We start from the raw sequence: 18784 nt of genomic DNA, 5'->3' as shown, positions 1-18784 counted from the left end.
CAAGCACCATAAAGTCTCTCTGATTTTTAGTGAGCCCAATTCATTAGGGCTCAAAGGCCCGTGGGGCACTGGGGATCCTCTGTAAGGCTGGGGGACTCTATCATTACGCTGAAGGAATTGCAATGGGGAAAGCAAGATGATTATTACTGGAAACCCCATTCCAAGCTGTCCCCAGACACCCAGATCCTTAGATAGGGAACAAAGGCATTGAGATTCAAAATTGACTAGATCAGACACGCCTGCAGATCTTGCTACAAATTCATCTACTGTTTTCTCTCTGTCCCCTGCACCTCTGGAGAGAGCTTAGCTGGGACTCATGCTCCCCCTTCCTGTGGCGGCCATTCTGAAGTGCTCTGAGGATGGGACATTCAAACCAAGGGCTCCGTGGGTGCAGCATCAGGTCGTGGGAAGACAGTGTTCAGCCTGTGTGTCTCTGAGCCTCAGTTTCCTCACCTGTGGCATTGGGGATAATCCTTGCTCTGCCTACATCCTGAGCTGTCATCAAGACCAAATGAGATGATAGGTTCCTTTACTCATATTCAGCAAGTCCTTACTGAGCACCTACTGGGTGCCAGGCTCCGGAGGTAAAGAGAGAAATGAGATATGCTCCCTGCCCTTATAGAACTCACAATGGAATGGGGGAGGCAGACAAATGCTCAATTTCAATGCAATGTGGAAAAAACTACAGCCCTACAGGAAATCCCGCAGGATGCCATCTTCCCACTCTTGAAAGGTTAAAAATGGAGACTTGTCAGAGGAGGAGCTAAGACTGGAAGGATGAAGGTTATCTAGAGAAGGGAACAGAAAGACATTCCAGGAAGGGGAAACAGCCTGTGCAAAAGCCAGGAGATGTGAATATGGCATCTTTCTGGGGCTCACAGCTTGCTCGGTAGACAGGAGGAGAGGCAGGGACACAATTGGAGAGATGAGCAGACACTGGGTCATAGAAGGATGCCAAACTTGGGCTCTTTCCAGAAAACAATGGAGAGGGATTTTGAGCTGGGGCATAAAAATTTCAGATTTATATTTTTGGAAAGGTCGCTCTTGGCTGCAAGGGGGAGAGTGCATTGGGAAAGCAAGGCTGAGGGCACGGAGACTGGTTAGGAGTCCGAAGGGGGCTGCGGGGCGAGGGCAGCCGCAGGGATGGAGGGGAATGGGTGGGTTCCTCGGTCCCTGGGAGGCAGCGGCTGCTGGACCTCGTGCATGAATGGGAAAGCTTTTGCAAACTGAAGAGTGCTGCCTCTTCTGTAGTAGAGTGCCTTCGTTCTAAATGTGGGCGCCAAAACTACACCTTCTTGTCTCCAAAAAAAAAAAAAAAGAGGCTTTTTCCCCCTATTTCTGAATCTTTTATCTCTGTTGTCGTACAAAGGCAAAACAATTAAATAACAGTAAAATGCAAAGCAGTGCGTTTTGCAAATAAAATGACACTAGCTCAGCCTGGACTGTCTGTGGAACTTGGGGGACACAGAGTACCCTCAGGACTTGCTTGTTGCCACCAGCTCCTGGACAGAAGCGCCTGGACATGCCCCCTACAGAGATGAGGAGGAGAGAAGCATTTCAGGTCGGAGCAGACCTTGGGTGGAAGATGATACAGAGGGTCAGCGTCAGAGAGAGAGAGAGATGTTGAAAAAGCTAAATGCCTCATCAGTACCAGTTTAATAGGCCACTTTCGCAGTGGAAGAAGAAATGTTGATATCTGTGTTGGCTATTTTACAACCACCAGAGCACTTAGCTTCATGTAAGCTATCTCATATTCATTAGAAATAAGAGTAATTTTATTCATTGCAAAGAAGTCTTCAATTTATAGCGTCTTAATTGCTTAGAGTTTTAAATTCGGATAAAGGAAGCTCCATCTATGGCAGGAGTGGGGGACAGGCAGAAGGGAGGCTTCGTGCATAATGACAAAGACATCAGGGCCAGCGTGGTGCTGAGCGGCTGTGTCAGTCGGAGCCGGTGGAGGTCACGCCGTAGTCGGAAACAACCCCCCGGGTCTCCGTGGCTTAGCACAGCACGAAGTCATTTCTGGCTCAGGTTACGTGTCCAGCGTGGATCGACAGCAGGCCACTCAGGGACCAGGGCTCCAGCTCCACTCGAGCTTCTCTGGCCCTAGGGCTGGGGGAGGGGACAAGGTGCGCTGGCTCTTGAAGTGTCCTCCTTCCAGTGACACGCACTGCTCCCAGCAAGTCCCCGTGGGCAGACATCATATTGCCGGGGAGTACCGTCCTACCCTAGCGTGTGCCTGGGAGGAAGAGCCTGTCCACGGACAACCCCAGTGACCACACGGCGGCGCCAAAGCCGACTCCTCCGTAACCCCCACCAAGATGTGAGCTCCCTGAGGGTGGGGACCGTATCTTATTAACCTCGGTGTCTCCAGCATGAAGACAGCGCCTCTCACAGAGTAAATGATGGTGAATGTTTGATGAACGAATGAGTTGATGCATGGATTTGATTTTCAGAACTTCTGAGTCCTCCCAAGTGAACCTGTCCAGGAGGGTCTGCCTATATTCTTTCCCCCAACCTTCCTTCAAAGCTTTCCGGGCCACCAGAAGGGAATACGCGTGGTTTCCCACAGCTGTGGAGCAGACCCCTAAGGCAGGGGAGGGCCTCATGAAGCCCTCACTCAACCAGGTTCATGGGGCAGTAGAGGAGCCCAAGGGTACTGTCATCTGATTTTCCGGGGCACAGGAATGAGCAGTGGAGGCCAAGGCTGGGGCAAAGGAGCAGACTACCCGGTGGCCTCATGCTGTGTCAGGCATGGTGTTGGCGGCTGTACCGATGAGAACACTAACACTTGAGGACATTAGGACATTTGCCCTAGATCTCACAGCTGTTAAATGGCTCAGAACACAGATCTGTCCGGTCTGCAAGCAGGTGCTCCTAACCGCTGGACTGACCATCTGTCTTCTACAAGGTTCTCACAGCTCCAAAGCATTCTGTCTTTCTATGAACTTTCAGCCCCTGGTGGCTCTTTCTCGGCCCAGCCTCCAAGAGGCAGGAAAGGCTCCAGGAGAAATGCAGCTCCTGTCTCCCACCCAGGCCCCGCTGCCCTCACAGGGTCCCCCAAGATGTCACCTTCCTCTGACACCTTCAGTATCCTCAGCAACTCAGATGAAGCAGTTCAGAGCTGTGGCAATTATGTCTTCCTTTTCCCGGCCGTCCTCACACCGGTCAGACTGTGCTGATCGATGCATCATTCACATTGCCACGTCCCCCCAGCCTGTCAGAGGTGGTGTGGTCCAGGGGAAGGAATCGATAGAGTGCATCCCTCGCCCCACCTCTCCCCGATGCCCTCCGCATGCCCAGACTCCAGAGTCTGCCTCCTCGCTTATAAAATGAGGAAAGAAGGAAGGGAAATGATGTGTATGGGACGCTGAAGTATGCCAGGCACATTACAGGAGAACTCTCAACAGCGTCTCCATGGAGAACGGAATAATGTCCCCATTTCACAGAGGAGAAAACTGTCTCCTTGTCAAGGAACTGGCTCAGGACCCACAGCCAGACAGGATTCTGACTCTGGTTTGCTTCCCCCAATGCTGTGCTTTCTGGTGCATTTGTGGATCTCAAACTTTTGCCTGAAATGAAGTGACAGCCTGAGGCACTCATTAAAACTCAGGTTGCTAGGCCCCACCCCCAGAGTTTCTGATTCAGTAGGACGATGGCGGGGGGCTGAGAATTTTCATTTTTAACAAGTTCACAGGGGATGCTGAGGCTGCTGGTCTGGAGACTACGCTTCAAGAACTATTGCACTAAACCATGCTACTGAGCTCTCTGAACTGTAAGAGCTGACAGTCAAGAAATACTCATGAACTATGAAGGAAGGTATTATTCCTACAGGGTGCTTTCTTGATGTACGACTGGCATTCCTAGCAGGGAAAAAGTGGCTGTCCAGAGGATCTGTTCTATGACTATGTCCCCAAGGATTAGGATAGACCTTCCAGGCTGGCGTCCGCACACCATGCCTAGGAGAGCCAGCATGTGTCCCCAGTGCAGAGTAAGAACCACCAGGTTTCCCACTGTGCTCGGTGAGCTGTCCATCTGCCACGCAGAGCTGGGCTTTATTTTTGCCACGGCCATCTGCTGCTCCTGGCAGGGGTGGGGCTGGGCATATCGGTGGCTCCCTAAGCTTTGGGACATGGTCATTCGAGAGTGCAAGATGTATTACTCATCCGGGCCACTAGGAGTCATTAGGAAAGTCTATGTAGCAGGTACCGTACCACCAAGGAGAATAATGCAATGATGAACAGATACACAGTCGTTGCTCCCTCCCCTCCTGCAGGTTAAAACTTAGTGAGAGAGACAGACATTAATCAAAAAATTACACAAGTGAAAATAAGCACTGCGACCCTGACCAGTTCAATGAAGGAGGGTCACTGTGCTATGAGAGTGTGTGAGGAGGGAAATTGGCCAGTAAGCTGAATTTGAAGGATGAGGATTTAACTAGGCTTTGGGGTGTAGAGAAGGGCTTCCCAGGCAGAGGGAATGATGTTTACAAAGGCCTTAAGTGGGGAGGGACTGGAGCCTGGAGCAAGATGAGACTAGAGATAGCTAGAAACAGACTGAGGCATGTTGCAGGGCTTGGATCCTATGTTCAAGGCTTATGTCTCTATCTTGAGGATAATGGAAGCTTGTGAGCAATTCTAATCAATTCTGGACATATGACCAGATTTGTGTTTGAAGGAATCACTCGTAATTCAGAGAACCCACCATAGGGAGGTCAATGTGGATGCAGGGAGACCTGGGAGGAAGCAAATATAGGAGTCGAGGTCATAAACACAGTGATGATGGTGATGGGGGTAAAACCAGTTGAACTTGGCAATGGATTGGGTGGGAGAGTGTTGACAGAGAAGGTTGAAAAGGTGATTTTTGTTGTGCAACTGGATGCATGACAGCCCCATTCATTGGGATTGGGTCCCCAGAAGGTGACCAAGTTTGGGCAGGTTGAGTTTGAAGAACCTCTTAAAGTACTAAAACACTGTATTAAAAAGTGGTGGGATTCACTGGTCTAGAGTCCCAAGAAGTTTGAGCCAGAGATAGGAATTTGCTAGTCAGCTGAAACCATGGTTTTAGATGAGATTTCTTAGGTTAATGGATTTTGTACAGCTAGACTTCAGCGTGTTGAGTCTTTCTGAATCACAGTCCTGCCATTTGGATCATAAGTCTCCCCTAATATGATTAGCTTATCTTGCTGGACATTTCCATTAATATTAACCTAGGGAATTAGTATTTAACCTAGGAATGAATATTTACTGGCTGTTAGAGAGACACAGTAGCAGAGTAAGCCTGAGAACTCGAGTCTTCCAATTCCTGGTACCATCTTGATTTCCCTCAGGCTCACAGAGGTGATGCATCAAATCACCAGTGCATTAAGGGGTTTTATGCCTTCCTCAGCATGTAGATATTGGCCCCTGTGGAGCCAGTATCAGCCTTGACATCTGTTTACTTTAACTGAGGCCCACAATGTCACATTGGACTCTGAAGCAGAAGGACCGAAGGACTCTGGGGTGGAAGAGGGTAGACCAAGGTCAAGTGGATGAAGATCCATATGTTGGGCTCAACATGAGCAACTTCCAATTGTTCAAAGCTGTACAAAGTACAGTGAGTTGCCTTGGGAAGTAGAGAGCTCCCCATTACCATCAAAACTAGGGTAAACATTTGATGTGACTGTTGTAGAAAGGTATTGAAGAGGGTTTGAGCAACCTGATCTTTAGCCTTTTATGACCTGTGAAATCTTTGGAGCCCTTAGTGGCAGCGGCTTCCTCCTCCTCCTCCCCCCTCCTCCTTGTCCTTGTCCTCCTCCTCTTCTTCCTCCTCCTCCTTCTCCTCCTCCTTCTTCTTCAGTGGGGGAAGATCTATAGCACAGATCTTGCTATAGCACTTCTTGGTGATGTACATGAGAGCGCCGCATGAATATTTGGACAAATGCCTCAGTGAAGCCTGCAAGACAGGGGGAGGGTAATAATACCATAAAAGACTAAGATCCTTTTTCCTCCTGCCTACGTTTTGAGAGCTGTCCTAAAGGACCTTCAGTTGGTAGATTTTTCCTACTTGAGCCTTTAATTTTGTCTGACCTCACGCTCCCCCATCTCCTAGTCAAATAGTTAATGATCTGTTTTAAAAATGACAATGGGAAGCCATTTCCTATTTGAAGGGAATTTGAAGGTGAATCTTTTTGCAACATAACGTAATCACCAATGGGTTTCATACATCTAGACCTCGGCATACGGAGTCCTTCTGAATCAGAATCCTACCGTTTAGATCATGAGTCCCCCTCAAGATGTTTAGCTCACCCTGCTGAGCATTTCCACAAAAACAAACAAAAAATCAGGTGAATAAAACTTGGGTAAGAAAGTACCAAAAGGATGGCTTGGCTAAATTTGGTTCTTTTGGAAGGGCTCTACATTCCCACAAATTGACTGTGTGTGTTTCCAGCACTGCTGGGAGAACAGTTCTCTCTGTTGTTTCCACACTATTAGCTTCCAGAAAGTTCTCTCTTCTATGTTGTCTCCCTAGCACAGGACTCTGGTTGACTCATCCTGGGGGTCTTGTGCACTTTATGATACAAAGGGACAGCAAGAGGCCCACCCAGGGCTGCAGAAATTATTATTCCCTCAGGAATAACGGATGAGAATTGGAACTACCAGAGGTAGCAGTGAGGGCTGGGAATGTGGGCTTGGGCCAAGAAGCAGGGTGAGAGGCACCCGAAAAATACCTCTCCTCCAGAAACCCTTTCTTCTGTGTGTGTGAGAGAAGGATTTGGATACAGCAGGGCTTCACTGATCCCGGGGCTTTGTGGGATGGTCTCCATTATCTAAACGTCTGCAAGAGACACTAGGGGTCTCTGAGGCATTTGGAGAGAGGGGGCTTTGAAGGCAGACAGACCTGGGTTCAAAGCCCAGCTGCCCTGCCCACTAGCTGTGTTATTTTGGGCACATTACATAACCTTCCCGGGCCTCTAGTTCCTTATTTGTAATAATAATAGCTAACTTTTAGTGAGGGCTTGCTGTCTGTAAGGCACTAAGCTAAGTGGTTTATGTCCCTTGTCTAATTGAATCTTAACTGTGGATCTGGGGGGAATGTAAACCATTCTTCTACATATCATCGTTTCAAACACTGTCTCTGCAGCATGGACTGTGGGAGAGGACTTAGAACAAAGAGGCACAACCGAGGCTGGACCATCCCTCTGAGCTGGGGTGGGAGGGAGGGTGTTGGTGGCCCCTGTGGCCATGGAAGACGCCATCTCTACCTTCGATCAAGGCTGGGTGAGGTGCCCTCCTCTCTTCTCCCATCACTCTTTCCTCTCCTTGCAGAGTGTCTATTAACATATCTCTTCCTTCCACCAGTATACCAGCCACCCTGTAAGTCCCTTAAGGGTCGGGATTCTGTCTTTCTTATCTCTGAATCACAGTGGCTGGCAGGTATCTGATGCTCAATGAAGGAATTTGAACAGACGAATCAATAAATGAACAAATCGCCCATTCAGCCAGCAATGTTGAAGATGTCTCCTGTCTCTAAAGTCCTAGTCCTAATTCAGCCTCTGTGTGACCCGGGACAAGTCACTTCCCCTCCCTGAGTCTCAGTTTCTTCTTCTGTAAAATGAGGGCATTAGAACAGATGACGTCTCAGGGCCCTCTGAGCTTAACAGTTTTATAACATCTTCAGTGGCCTATCACACAGAGCAGTCCTTGGGCCTCCAGAATTCAAGAAGTCCCTCCCTGAGCAGCAGGCAGCACAAGCTTGACCCAGAGAGGGTGGAGAAGGATTCAGGTGACCTGGCCACTCAGTGGGAAATCTTATTTCCCAGGCCACAATGCAGACCGGCTGACACTTACATGGTGCCTATGGTGTAGGCAGCTCTGCTCTGCACCGTAGGGGATTCGAAAGTGGTTCAATTCCATTCCTGCCCTTCGTGGTGGGTAACACCTGTCCACAAGTGTCCACGATGCAGGCTCCATTGAGAGGAGGGTCTCAAGAGAGGCCTAAGCCATCATGTTCTGTGAATTCACAGGGACAAGATGCTAACACCTGGTTGGGGATGAGAGAGACTTCTTCCTACAGGAAATGGCATTTGAAAGGCCCCAGACGATGCGGCTTGGGCACCTGGAGATTGGGGAGGGCATGCCAGGCAGAGGGCCTGGAGGTGGGAAAGCAAGGCAGGAAGTCCATGTTTTGGAATGGCAGATGATCTAGTTTTGCTGAGCATAACGTTTATCCATGGGAGATGCCAAAAGAGGGTTGGGGAGGACAGCCCAAGCCACTCTGGGGTAAAGCCTTAAAAGCCAGAGTTAGGAATTTGCTCCTAATGCAGTAGGCAGTGGGGAGTCATTGAAGGGTTTTGAATAAAGGGGTGAGAGCAGAGCTGCTTTTGAAAAATCCATTTGGCATCTCCAAATAGAATTATTTGGAGAGAAGATACACATAAACTGGAGGTGGAGGATTGGAGGGCAATTTTGAGGCTGTGATGACGGTCCAGGCGAGAAACTACGAGGACCTCCGCTAGGGTGATGGTGGCGGTGTAAGAAGCTAGAAGCACAACTGGGAGCCACTGAGGGGGTAGAACCCCTGCAGCTTGGCAAGTGACCGAAGAGAGGTCACGAGAGGAGTCCCTGCTGGCTTTGGTTATGACTGGCTCGCCCCTTGTAGGCACAGCGTGGCCAAGAGAAACGACACATACAGGAGGAAGGGCTGGTTGGACGGCCCCAAATGACGTTCGGGACATATTGAGTGTCACGTGCTGGCCTGATGTTTCCTCTTGAAAACAAGGGATTGGAGCACATGATCAGGAAGCGTGCTCCTGCTATGTGCCAAACCCCACGGGAGAAATGTCACATGCACTGTCTCACTTAATCACCACCCCCGGCCTGGGAGACAGGCGTTGCTGTCCCTTCCAGCCACAAGATGTTGTGACTCTGTGATTCCAGGCTGTTCCCAAAGTATGCTGTTCTCATGAGAGCAAGTCAAAATCCTGCCTCTTCTTGAGCTCTTCAGAGGAAACAAACAAATCACTGTCATTTCTAACGCTTTCGTTGAATTTGACATTCTCTGATGAGCTGTCGAGATACATTATGCACAGCTGCCTTTATGCCATGCTGCTCTACTCTTGTGCAAAACAGGGGGTCTCTGTTTCCTCACCCTGGGCTCTGACTGCTGTCTCAGCTCTCACTGCATTTCCCTGTGGCCCATCTCTTTCCAGTTGCTGTAAGGATGAGGCCGGGAGGGGTGGGCTTTACCCAAAGCCTTATGGGAATACGTCCTGCCTTCTCTCAGGGGACCTGGGGTGTGAGGCATGCCAGGGCCTCAGAGACACCTGCAGTTTGGGTGGGGAGATAGGGTTCAAGACCCCAGAAGAAAGACAAGACCAAGCACCTCCTCATTTTCCCAGCCAAAGAGGACCCTTCCCTCTTTTAGATCCCCACAGTACTTGGTCATAACTGTCCTTTGGAACTTGACTTTCAACTTCGTGTTCATTATCTATGTTCTTAGATTCCTTCTTCCTCTAGACTAAGAGCCGCGTCAGAGCTAAGAACAAAAGGAAAGGAATAACACTTCATGGGCAAGCAACTGTTTAGTAACTCCATAACTATGAATTTATTTAATCCCCACAACACCTAGAAAAGATGAAATGACCATTCTCATTTCCCAGATGAGGAAATTAAAGATTAAAGCAATTGAGTACATTCTGGAAAAGTGCTTCGGCAAGAGCCTGGCACAAGTGCCCTATGAATTGTAGCAATTATTATTAAATGTCTTGTCCAAGGATTCACACCCTAAAACTCAGTCCGGATTGGACTAATTCAGAGTCCATGCATGCCTAATCTCTCATATGCACCACAGGGTAACACGTATCAATGTATTACAGTGTCCACTACAGTGATTTAGAAAGTGCTCACCAAATCGTTAAGACCTTTGTTCCTTCATTTATATCATTGATCCTTTCCCACCCCCACACAGTGTTTGGACTATCTCGGTGGGTCTCCAATAAATAATTATCGAGTGAATGATTGGTTGACTGATTGGATGAGAGTCCGCTCCAAACTAGCCGACAGGGAACACCTCCTGTAGATCAGCCCTTCCACAAAAAGGTGGTTCCTCCACTACCTTGTGCCGTCCTTGCGCGTCTCTTCAGAAAGTGGATAAAGGTTGTAGCAGAGGCATCAAATGGAGATGTCTTTGTCACTCTCTCTGGAACTGAGTGTCTTGAATGGGCGAAAAGGTGTTTGCTTAGAGTGGCATCAGGAATCCAGGAACCCGGAAAGGCAGTCTTTTCTGGGTGATTCATGGGCTCAGCCCACTTCAAGAATAGCCAGACCCCCCCCACCCCCCCCCAGACTCCCTGCCAACCAGCCTTTGAAACACTACAAAGTCCCCTGCAGCCTATGTATCCACAACTACAAAGACTCATGCATCTTAGAAGATAGTCTGATCTGAGCCTGAGCCATTCTATGAACGGCCCCATCTTGGGGCCTGAGTTTTCTCATATGAGCATTGAGATGATTGGAATGGACTGAGTCTGAGCGCCCTGCCAGGGCCGGTGTTCTGTGAATCAGCCTGGCCCAGCAAGCCTTTTCACCTCTCCTGACCATGCCAGAGCCAACAAGGGGGAAAGTTGGCTCTCAGGCCAGACGTGACCAGAGTCAGTAAGCAAACCAAGGGCACAAGCCTCCCGGTGTAGAGAGTACCCATCCTGGAACTCTGGGTCCAGAACAGGCTCAGGTAGGATCCCGGGGCCAAGTGGAGCCTCTGGACCAGCTGCCAGGCTCTAGGCCAGATGCTCGCTTATGTCTCAAACCACTTTTGATGTGTCGAATATGGTAGAGATGGTGAAAATAATCAAAACAGACTCACAGACCAAGGGAACGGGTGAGGAGAACGTGCTGAAGAAGCCTGGGGACTTGATACCTACAGTGGAGGTTAGCAAAGTGTCAGGGAGCAGGAATGGCCAAATGACATTCTCCTAATGATGATGGGCATGCTGGGAGATTTGAACATGGAAAAGGCAAGGGTCATTCCGAAGTCCCTGCCTTCGAAGGTCACTCCCGGGGATTCCAGCAGTTCCTAATTCCAAGAGATTTCTTTCTTAAAAGATTTATTTTTTGAGAGAGAGAGAGAGAGAGAGAGACACGGGGTCTGAAGCAGGCTCCAGGCTCTGAACTGTCAGCACAGAGCCCAACACGGGGCTCGAACTCACGAACCGTGAGACTATGCCCTCAGCCAAAGGCAGACGCTTAACCGACTGAGCCACCCAGGCGCCCCAGATTGCAAGAGATTCTTGCCAGGTGGGTTACTATCCCCCAAAGGGCTCAATTACAAGACATAGCTGTTGGGAAGCTCCAGAACCCTGCACAAGCTCCTGCAACAGTCCAGAAGTGTGCGCATGTATGCGTGCGTGTGTGTGTGCACGTGCGTGTGTCCGCGAAGTGTGTGCGTGTGTGCGTGCGTGTGTGTGCCTGTGCATGTGCCTGTGTGGTTGGGGGACAGCTGTTTCCAGAGAGCCCGATGAGCGCTCTAACCCTCCCTCCACTGCACTCGCCGTTCTGCCGGAGATCTGCACCACAAGGATTTCAGTCAGTGACAAGAGGAAGGTCTACCTCCTCCAGTTACCCCTGGCAGTAAGGCCTGCAGGGGAAAGACCTCAGGGGGCATTAGCGTCTGAATCACAGGGAAAAGCCATTGGAGTGAGAGCCCAGGGAGACAGCAGCTCATCAGAATCTCAGAAAGGTTCGTGAGTGGCCTAAATACAGAAACCGCCATCCTGTCAAAAATGAGGTGAGCTCTGTGTCAGCCTCAGCACAGAGCACAGGGTGGGCCAGGAGGAGACAGGACAGGACCGGTGGCTGGACACGCCCCGGGCCAGGCCACGGCCGCCAGGAATTTGGAGCTCAGTGTGAGGACAGGATGAGCCACAGTGAGATGTGCCAGGGTGGGCTTGGTGGCAGGACCCCCACACCTGCGGATGGCAGTTACAGAACTCCGGGCAAGGCGCTCAGCCTCTCAGAAACCTGGTTTCCTCACCTCTATATAAAGGAAGGGCAAGCGGGGGCGCCTGTGTGGCTCAGGGGCCTAAGCGTCCGACTTTGGCTCGGGTCATGATCTTGTGCTCCGTGGGCTCGAGCCCCGCGTCGGGCTCTGTCGGGCTCTGAGCTGTCAGCTCGGAGCCTGGAGCCTGCTTCGGATTCTGTGTCTCCCTCTCTCTCTCTCTGCCCCTCCCCTGCTTGTGCTCTATCTCTCTCTCTCAAAAATAAACATAATTTTTTTTTTAAATAAAGGAAGGTCGACCATAGTTGATGATCCAAGGAACCTTTCACCTGAGGCTTTTGTCTTGCTGTTCCCTCCACCTGGTGCTTTTCCCCCAAGACGTGTGCATAGGTTGTTCCATAGGGAGTGTAGGGAGCACGAGGTGTACAGAGAGGCGGGTCTAAGCAGTCTGTCTGCAGGAAGTGAGGCCACCTCTTGGAGGGAAGTTAACAGGCAGGACATAGGCTCCTGAAGAAACCAGGACTTGGTGTCTCTCAGCCCACAAGGGCGTGCCTCTGTCTCTCTGCCTTCAAACTGTTCCTTCCCCTTGGAGTCTGCTCAGGGTAGCCTTCTCTGACATCCAGATACCCTCTCCATGCTGTGCAGTCTCCAGTCTCCCCTGCATCAGATGTCTCTTCGTGGGTGTCTTCATGCTCCAACTCACGCCCCACTCCCACCCCACTGGACTGAGCTCCCTAGACGCAGGACTGTGTCTCATTTGTCTCTTTATCCCCAGAGCTTAGCTTGAGTAACCAGCAGAGTCCAAGTGTATTGGACAGTTTGCCCAATAACTAGGACGGGGGCATCAAGTCAGAACTGGGGATGAGACAGGCGGGATTATTCCAGAGCCTGGATCAAGGCTCTGCCTACAGGTGCGGGTGGGTCCGGGGTTCCCATTGTAGACAGGCAGGGGCTGGGAGGGGCAGGAAGCCAGGCAAGCTGTTACCACAGCCCACTTCCAGATGCTGTCCACGTCCTCTGTTCATCTAGGAATTCTGTTCCATCTGATATCACCTGAAAGAAATGTCCCTCCCCCTCTGGGAGGGACGGGGGTGTGTTCCATGCAAGGAGATTTGTGTTGCGATGGTATTGGGCTGAAACAAACGTCGCCTGGGCGAGCCTCATTCACCCTGAATCTCGCGTGGCAACCACCCCACCCTTTATGAGGTGACTGCAAGAACAGTTGAGCACAGTCAGAAGAAGCTGGTTCCATTGGTACCCAAAGAGTGACCAGGCTCTGTGGGTCAGGGACAAAGTAGGGGCTCACCTTGGCCAAGCTCTCCCAAAAGACAGTGATAACTAGAAATACCCAGTGATGAACTTTCCATGGGAGAGAGAACGACCAGGCAACCTGACGTATCCATGTCGGGTGGTCGGCACCTTCCTCTCTCAGCACCATCTCCTTAGAAAGCCAGGGTAGGACCAGAGGTTGCCTGATGGAGGTCGACGGGATCTAGTGTCGTTCCATTATGCCGACCTGGGGTCTCCGTCTCTCCTCTCGAGAAGCAGTGCAGTATCTCTGAAGGTACAGCTTTGAAATCAAAAACTTAGTTCAGATCCTCACTCCGTCACTTCCTAGCTGAGTAAGTCCCAATCCCCTCTTTCTTCATGAGCACAACGGAAGAGGCACACCACCTGCCAGGGTATTTGTGAGCTTCGCATAAAACTCCATGGGAAAAGGACCCAGCCTCCAAGGTAGGAAGAGCTATCTGTCGAGTGCGTACTGGGTGCCACGCACTGTCCTTGGGCACAGCCACGAGCAAGGCTGAAAGAATCCCAACCCTCAGGGAGCTTACACTCTAGTGGCGGGAAGCAGAAAACAAGCGAGTACAAATACCTAAAATGTTTTACGGGGAAGGGGCTTCAACTAGGATTGGAGAAGGCTTTTCCTGAAAATGCAAAACTTTAAGCTAAAATTTAAATGGTGTTAAGGAGACATTTGTGCAAAAAAAAGCAAGCGCGGAGAAGAAACAGGAATAACAGCACGTGCAAAGGCCCTGTGGGAGGAACAGTCAGGTTTGAGAGGACAAGAAGATTAGTGTGGCTGAAGCATAAAAAGGAAGACCCGATGCCTGGCACAATGCCCACCACACAGTAGGTGCTCTGTAAACATTAGCCCTCTTCCTGACTCCAGCAGTAAAGACAGGAGCAGAAGGCCCCTGTTGGCCAGCTCCCCAGCCCTCTCTCAGCACAGGAGACAGCCAGATCCCGATTCTTTCCCTCTGGAGCAAGCCCTGTCTTCCAGTAGGTGTTACGAATTCTCTGGTGGTAATTGCATTCTAGGCTTGTGATGAGATTCGGGAAATCCCCTCAGTTCTGCCGCAACCCAGCTACAAGCTGTCCCCGAGACTGGGTCTCTGCTGCGTCGGCTTAATCTCCCTTCCTTTATGTCTTTTTTATTAGCTACAGTTTCAGAGGAAGGTGTTTCCTGACCTTGCCCCGATTTGTTCATTCTGTGCACATTTGCTGAGCCAGGGACAGGGCTGCAGAGAATGCCTGCGGGCCTCTCCCCACCCACGAGCTCGCAGCTCACAGTCCTCAGGGGAAGCTTGCAGAATGCGTGAAATCGGTCAGCCCCTCCCTCACCCAACCCCTGAAGCCCGAACCCCATCCCAGCCCCCTTCCCACCAGCCAGGCAGATGGGACCTACCAGAGGGGTCTTTCCACTCTTTGCCACCCTCTTTTGGATGACTGTCGAGTCTCTGCTGTTTCTGCTAAGGTCACATGCATCTAGTTTGGAGACAGGCTCTACCCATGCAGAACGAGGGGAGAATGATCTCCAAGTGGCCCAGAGAGGTATAGACAGCAGCTTTGGGCTGTCCCACCACAGAATGACACGTCTGGAAGGAGGAAGCGTGCCGAGGTAGGACCTGAGTACAGACGGGTCGGGAGCAGAAGGGATCTGGTTGGAAAGCCCCGGGATCTGAGTCTCCTCATCTTTGAGGCTCAATCTTCCTGTCTGTCAAATGGGGACAAGAGTCTTTGCCCTGGGTCATTTTGAGGACCAAATGCAATATTGCCACGGAAGTTATAAACTTGGAAGCTTTGTTAGATTTTCTTTCTCCCAAGGGGCTCCTGCTGGGAATGCGACATCAGCCTTGGACATATGAACAATGCTTATCATCTGGTGAGCGTTTTCTGTGTCAGGCACTGTGCTAGGCACCCTACAGGAATTGTCTGATTGAATTCTTCCCAACTTTGGAGGTTGGTGCTGTCGCTATCCTCTGCTTACAGTTGAGGAAACTGAGGCGTGGGGAGATTAAATAACTTGCCCAAGTCACACAGCTGGAAAGTAGTCTGACCCCAGAGCCCCGACACTTACACGCTACAACAATCTACTATGAACCAGCACCACACTGGAATATCCAGGAGGAGCCCTAACCCCTGGGTGTGCAATTTCAAGCCACCTTTGTGAGGGACCCAAAGTCCTCAGGGAGAAGGGGTCCTGACCTATGCAGGTGACGTGGTGAGTGGAAGAAACCTGGCACAGGTAATGGAGAAAACTAGATTTTAGTGACCAGGTATGACCTCTGACCCTTCACCTCTCTGGGCCTCAGTTTCCCCCATTTATAGAACGAGAGGGAGAGGGAAAATTGACGTCGAACAACGTCTCTCATCCCGTTTCACTCTAGCCCACCTACACAAGTTGAAAGGGCCTACAGCCTCCTGCCCCATCTGTTCTTGTGTTCCAGTGGGAAGGGAACTCACAGATCACTGGAACGTGTTACAGTGCAAGCTGTTTGGGAGAAAGACTGGAAACGCACATGACTCATAGTTGAAGTGCAATGCATACGTGCCTCGAAGCCCAGCCATTGAAAAAACCTCAGCCCAAATTACTGTTGTTAAGCAAACAACCCACAGCAACCTAAATTGGTAATGATGAAAATAAACAAATGGTAATTTATAATTAAAAAGCAAGAACACAGTGGAAAGAACCGGAGAGCACGACCAGTTCAAGACAACACCCGAGGTTCTCAACTGATACAGACACCTCTCTCTCCTGCGGCAGGGCTCAGGTGTGGTGGGAGCTTGGCCATGCCACCAAGGTGGCTTGGCATCAGACGTTGGGGGTAGGACACCAGATTACATCCTCCAGTAAACTCCAGCCACGAACTAATTTTTGCTCGTGGATACCAGTGTGCAGTAACTCCCTCCAGCTCACTTAACGACAAGAGCTGTCCTTTATTTTTTTTTAGTTTATTTGTTATTTATTTTGAGAGAGACAGAGAGAGAGTGAGCAGGGTAGGGGCAGAGAGAGAGAGAGAGAGACAGGGAATCCCAAGCAGGGTCCACGCTCTCAGCGCAGAGCCCAATGCGGGGCTCAAACTCACAAACCATGAGATCATGACCTGAGCTGAAACCAAGAGTTGGACGCTTAACCGACTGAGCCACCCAAGGAGCTGCCCTCTATTAAACTCTAGCATGTGCCTGTCCCTGAGCTAAACTCCCTGCAGGCTACATTTCAGGGAATCCCCAGACCCTACGAGCTAGGTGCAAGGACTGTTTCCATTTTATCAAACAAGGTGCAGAGAGAGGGAGCGATGGCCAGCAAGTGGTGGGATTTGGTTTTGAATGCAGACCACCCATCTCCAAGGCTGCCGTGCTATACCATATTTAGGGGGCCACTGAAAAGCAAGCCCGGCAAGAGGCAAAAGTGAACTGCTTTGGCAATGCCAGTCATTCACCCAAAAGAACCAAGAGAGGACTTGCATTATTGGATTAGTTCAGAGCCCAGCAGGAGACCCTTGGAGCTTGTAGTGGTCCATAGACCCAGGCCTTCCACAGGCTTCCTGATTCACCCACTGCTCATTCTCTAGAGCAGTGTTTCTCGGCAGACGGTGATTTTGCCTCCACAGGGGATATTTGGCAACATCTGAAGACATTCTTGGTTGTTACAACTCAGGGAGAGGAAGATGCTACTGGTACTTAGTGAGTAGAAGACAAGGATGCTGCTAAACATCCTTGTATCCATGGGACAGGCCCCCACAACAAAGAACCACCCAGTCCCAAACATCCAGCCCAACCGTGCCAAGTTTGAGAAAGCCTGCCCTACACTCATGGCTCTTGACAAACCAAGTAGTCCTCGGGGAGAGTGTACAGAACATGGATTCATGCAGAGTAGAAAGGAAGAGCTGGTGGTATCCCAGACCATGAAACCCGAGACAGAAACACAACTAGAAGGAGAGGCAAGAACTGCTTCAGATTGCCTGTCTTCATCACTCACTAGCTGTGTGATCTCGACAAGCTACTCAGCTTTTCTGAGCCTCAGTTTCCTCATGGACAGAACAGCAGTACCTACACAGGGGAGTTGGTGTGAGGTTTCAGTGACATAGGGGTGTGTACGTGGCTTACACAGTATCTGGCCTGTGGAAAGACTCTGAGAACTATCCATTCTGGTGACGATGGTGATGATGATGATGGTGGTGATGATGATAATGGTGGTGGTAGTGACGATGATGGTGGTGATGGTGATGATGATGGTGGCGATGACGAGGATGGCGATGATGATGATGGTGGCGATGATGATGGTGGTGGTGATGATGATGGTGGTGATGATGATGGTGGTGGTGGTGGTGACGATGGTGGTGGTGATGATGATGATGGTGGTGATGATGATGGTGATGATGATGGTGGTGGTGGTGATGATGGTGGTGGTGGTGATGATGATGGTGGTGGTGGTGATGATGGTGGTGGTGGTGATGATGATGGTGGTGGTGATGATGATGGTGATGATGATTATGGTGGTGGTGATGATAATGGTGGTGATGATAATGGTGGTGATGATGGTGGTGGTGATGATGATGGTGATGGTGGTGGTGGTGATGATGATGGTGGTGGTGATGATGATGGTGGTGGTGATGATGATGGTGATGATGATGGTGGTGGTGGTGATGATGGTGGTGGTGGTGATGATGATGGTGGTGGTGATGATGATGGTGGTGGTGATGATGATGGTGATGATGATTATGGTGGTGGTGATGATAATGGTGGTGATGATAATGGTGGTGATGATGGTGGTGGTGATGGTGATGGTGGTGATGGTGGTGGTGGTGATGATGATGGTGGTGGTGATGATGATGGTGATGATGATGATGGTGGTGGTGATGATAATGGTGGTGATGATAATGGTGGTGATGATGGTGGTGGTGATGATGATGGTGATGATGATGATGGTGGTGATGATGGTGATGGTGATGATGGTGGTGATGGTGATGATGGTGGTGGTGATGATGGTGGTGGTGATGATGGTGGTGGTGGTGGTGATGATGGTGGTGGTGATGATGGTGGTGGTGGTGATGATGATGGTGATGATGGTGATGAAGGTAGTGATGATGATGACAATACAAAGTGGGGGCAGGGCAAGGTACGGGCATATAGGTAGACCCAGAGCTCAGAGAACAGAGCAAGGACAGGGGTTCACAGCCCAGTGGACAGTACAAGACAGCAAACCTGCTCAGCTACTTAAACAGGCTGCTCCACAGGGTGGGACCTCACCTCCCTCAGTTATGTGCATGCATTCCTTGCCTCCCATGCCAAGTGAGGGAAACGCAGCAGGCAGCCGGGGGCACCCCCATCCCTATCACGGTCCCTGAGGCCTTTCACTAGCCACTGCTCAGGGGCCATCACACATTTCACAGGAGGCAATCATTGGATTCATGCATTCAATCATTTACTGAGCATCTCCTATGTGCTAAATATTGTTCTCAGCCCCAGGGATGGAGCAGTGAACAAAACAGGTAAAAATCTAGTCGTGGAAGACAGACAATAAACA

General features: G+C 50.3%; 1 protein-coding gene across 2 annotated transcripts in view; it reads left to right on the top strand.

Annotated features, from left to right (window-relative positions):
• The window catches only part of ASIC2 (acid sensing ion channel subunit 2), a 1013190-nt gene that overhangs the window by 866905 nt on the left and 127501 nt on the right, over positions 1-18784 (top strand). The gene's annotated exons all lie outside the window — the stretch shown is intronic.

Source organism: Lynx rufus, unplaced genomic scaffold (assembly GCF_022079265.1).
Source record: "Lynx rufus isolate CCGP_SWC_20201006 ecotype Redwood Valley unplaced genomic scaffold, mLynRuf1.p SCAF_18, whole genome shotgun sequence".
NCBI lineage: Eukaryota > Metazoa > Chordata > Mammalia > Carnivora > Felidae > Lynx > Lynx rufus.
This window is presented reverse-complemented; position numbering and strand designations above follow the sequence as displayed.